Below are 4,366 nucleotides of genomic sequence, written 5' to 3' on the forward strand. Positions count from 1 at the left end.
GGATAACAAACAGAAAAGTATGCTTTGCCTTGAAAATGTTTTGAAATGCAAAGCCTCTGAGATGTCCAAGCCTCCAATCTCCCTAAATATTAGTGAGCACCAAGGACACAGACAATCTGCAGGACATGGTTTGCAATTAAGGGCAAAAAAACATTGCATAAACCTGAACACAAACCTCAGCTTGTATTTAGAGGTCGTGCCAGCCCAGGCTGATGTTCACATTCACAGTGAGCACTGAACCCAAGCTAAGTCAGAGCTGGTTCAGGGTTCAGTGCAAATGTCTCACACAGCTATATAAACCACCCGATACAAGCAGGATCTTGGACTCAGTTTAAGAAGTCTGTGGTATTCCAAGAAAAGCAACTTGCACTTTGCCAACTGCGTCTTAAATGGAACTAAGCATTATTGAGGTATGAAATTATTTTATCCCCCTTAAACACAGATTTACTGTAGCAATGGAGATTCAAACACCCTAACAGTACAGCAGTTAAGAACAACAGCTATGAAATAGTCACTGGAATTTAAATCATCAGCTAACAATACTGGGTTTGTAGCACATTGTCTTTTTATAAAAGCAGAATATTCACTAGTGTCTCAATATTTTAAGGAAAGTTTTTGGTATACTTCATCTTCCTTTTACACATGCCCCCAGCCATCAAAAATGTATGACTGCTTACTTTTTTTTACTGTTTTTTGTTTTTTTCTCAAACTGTCAAAACAATTACCTCATTGGAAGCCATATCTTGGCATAGAAACAGTGGAATGAAGAGTGATTCTACCCTGTGGACAATGAAATGAGCTGTTCAAGCTGGCTACCCTTGGAGAGCAGCTTGCTCCAAAATAATGTGGGGGATAAGTGATTGCACTGACTCTTTTTCATTTTACAAAACAGATCAATGCTTGTGAAGGGATCAACCTGCTTTTCTGAGTTACACACAGCAGAAGGAAGACAGCAACCTCAGAATAGTCAATGAACTGGGAAATGTACATTTCTTCTGAAGGTTGTGATTTCCTCCCACTGGTGGCCTTGAAACAGAGAAAAGCTAATTTTAACGCCAATGACATAGAACATTTTGTAAGAGGCACATGTTACCTCAAGATGCATGAGGTATGAGTCTAAGTTCATTCCCATTAATAGCGGTATGAAAAAGGCAATAGACTGATTTGATGAAGAGTGCCCCTGAACATGTACCCCCCCGCTTCACATCCTTACAGTGGGATTTTACTTTTTCCGATCACGAACAAGAGGTCATGGATGAATTAACCCCTTGTTGCTCCTAGCTGGTATTAAAAATATTAAAACCTCTCTCTTCCTCTCCTTACAGGACAGAGTAAAGCAACTGCTTCGCCACGCTTGCTGCAATACTGACAGACTGGAAAATATCAAAGGTCCTGATGCTGCAGACCAGAGTCACATGAAGTGTCCTAGACTACATCTCTACTGTGTATGATACAAGTCTAAGCAGTAAAACCTCCCACTCATCACAGTTATGCCCAAAATTAGGATTCAGGCAGATGTATGTCTATGCATACAGATGTATATCTCAGCTGGGAGATGGTAAACATGGGAGTCACATCTTAATTTAATTGATCGATCTCTGATAGACAAGATCCTGGACAGCTGTTTAAGGCTTCTCCTAAATTCTGTTCCAATCGTTAACCAAGCAGACAGGTGTAAAGTCACACACACTTTAAGTTAACCTGTTACACATTGAGCTGGAATAGAGAAGTACTCATAAAATCAGCACTAGACTCAGCTGGAATACGATTTCTGATAGCACAGCTGCAACCACTGTCTGCCTGTGTAAGCATGTTTTTACCACTCTACTCCACTGTGGGGTTAAGCTATCCTGTCTTCCCTTCTACTAGTGGAGCAGATGCAGTGCATGTAGAGGTAGGTGCTGGTCTCAGCTGATATCTTTACTAGCTGTTGCTTTCCTAGCCACATATGTTTGAATACTTCTCTTCCTGTGTAGAGTTCAAAGACACGTATATCAAGATGGTAACTAATTGGACTTGAGTGAAACTACAAACCCATGCTCAGACAAGACCTACAGTATACACGAATAATTCGTCAAAGTTTGGACCACGATTGGCTACTAGTGAATACTTGTGCTGAGCTGTATCAGATGGAAAATACATTTTTTTTAACACTGATTTATATGGACTTCAGCATTAGCCATGAGGGAAGTGGCTCTTTGGGGTATTTACTTAAGGTCAAATCCTTTCACAGAGCCATTTGTCTCTTGGTACAAATGTCACCGTAAGTACACTTTGAGGAAATGCAGCCATAGAGAAGGAAGCTTGGACAGTGTGAATCAGCAGCATGAAAGTGGCCTTATGAAAGAAGAGCTTGCAAACTATTATTAACGGACTAGAAAATGTTTTAAAACATCATTAGACAGAGCAGAAGATGTTTTAGATGTATTCTAAATGATTGCATGGTAGGTAACTAAAGAGTGCCCACTAAAGTCATCAGGGACATTCCCAGTGGCCTCCAAGAGGTAGGATCAGATGGCAAATATACCTGCAGTCCCAGAGGGGCACATACCAGAGACAACATTTAATGCATACATTTTTGAACTTCCCAACCGCAGTTGTTCATAATCCATACCCAGTACAAGTGTTTGATCTTCAGAACTGCCAGGCAGCGAGGAAGTACGCTGAGCCCCCATAGGTTCTACTGAGGTGCCAGGAGCAAGAGGACCATGGTTTGAAAATGTTGGTCTTAATCACTTAAATGCATGTGTAACTTCACCAGAGTGAAAGTCTGCTCATCCATGCACAAATGTGGGTGAATTAGCCAGATTTCACAAGGAGATCATGTAACAGAAAGGCAAACAGTCATTTTCTCCAGTGAGTAAAGTCCTCAATCTCTGTCCTCAATAAATCTATCATTTCCATTATTTTTAGCAAGTGTCCAGAAAAATTAACATTGCTTGTTTCATTTTGGCTGTAATGCTTTCTTTTTAGAGGATGAAATAAATGTGGACTTTGCCTCAGAAAACTGCATTGCGAACACTGTTTACTGATAAACTTTATTACTGGAGTGCCTTTAGAAAAGACAGAATGCCAGTCAGGCTTTCCCACTGTGTTACATGTTTCTCTTGGATTTTTCATATTTTAAAGCTAAGTATCACTCTGGGATGTTTGAGGTTAATTCCCATGGAAGTCAATAGCATCAAAAGCATCTATAAATCTAAGAGTCAAGTTCACCCCTCAAAGGGTAAATTGTTGGCATTCTTATATCTCTCTTCAAATACTCAGATAACACAGAAAAACTTAAGAGAACGAGTGAAGAGTCTTCCATACTCTCGTGACCAAGGGCTGGCTGTTCTGGTAATGAATGATAATAGTGGCCTGGTGCTCAGAGAACAAATACAGCAAGGACACTGTCATGTTTCACAGTATCCAGAAGAACCTTTTACAGCTGCAACTTTAACCTTTATCACATCCACAATCTGGGAAGGTTTTTCCAGTGCCTTCCAACTCAGGAAAAGCTCAGCCAGGCTCACGTTTGGGACTCCTTGTGAATCATTGCAATGAGTTTTGTGTCTTGCACTGTCAACTTTCAGGATCTTGATCAATGCCCTGTCCGCAGGACACACAAGAGCCTGTGGCTCGGTGCAGGCTGGTGTGTTCAAACACCAAAGCGCAGCAGCCAGCAGTGACACTAACCTGAGTCTCAGAGCTGTATATGTGCATCAAATGGCACTGTCGATGGAGCAAAGTCTCTTCTTGGCATAGCACTGCAGATTCATGCCTGCTTTTATTTTTCCACTCTAGAAATCTCTGTGCCAACTTACACTGCACTTTGCAGCTTCTCCTTCTATATCTTACCAAGGTTAGCTGAATTATCTATCTCTGAGGCTTTTAAATTCTTCCTGAGTGTGCATAAGTGCAATGGCAAGTGGATAAAGACCTGTCTTTAGGTTAGGTGTTTGTTAAGGTACTATTCAGATACAAATAAAGACAGGGAAGAGAGACATCTGAGTAAGAATCTCTTCCAGAAATGAAAAGTTTTTCTAAGTGGTCCAAAAAAACAGCAATTAAACTGCTTGGAGTTACTGCAAATAAAACACAAATCTTCTTTGCAAGCATAAGCTATGATAAATTGTATAAAATTAATCTTTACCTACAAAAAACCTATATTTCCATTGGTCTCACAGTATTCCTTTCTAGTTCCAAATACAATGTACTTATTTGCAAATATTCATTTTAATTTAAAATATTGTTATAAAGTAAATCAGCACGAAGAAATGACACAGAAACTACTGTCCATCCTACCAGTGACGATAATGTCCCAGGACTAGAACAAATACAAGACACAAGTGATAATTTTTAACCTTAAGTACCAAACTGTCCA

General features: G+C 40.0%; 1 long non-coding RNA gene across 1 annotated transcript; it reads left to right on the forward strand.

Annotated features, from left to right (window-relative positions):
- Positions 1–330: 330 nt before the first annotated feature.
- On the forward strand, positions 331–3,003 carry LOC112986325 (uncharacterized). The gene is made up of 3 exons (XR_003259983.2): positions 331–410; positions 893–1,108; positions 1,326–3,003. It is a non-coding gene; the product is annotated as an uncharacterized LOC112986325 (long non-coding RNA).
- Positions 3,004–4,366: the final 1,363 nt, after the last annotated feature.

Source organism: Dromaius novaehollandiae, chromosome 6, assembly GCF_036370855.1.
Source record: "Dromaius novaehollandiae isolate bDroNov1 chromosome 6, bDroNov1.hap1, whole genome shotgun sequence".
NCBI classification, from domain to species: domain Eukaryota; kingdom Metazoa; phylum Chordata; class Aves; order Casuariiformes; family Dromaiidae; genus Dromaius; species Dromaius novaehollandiae.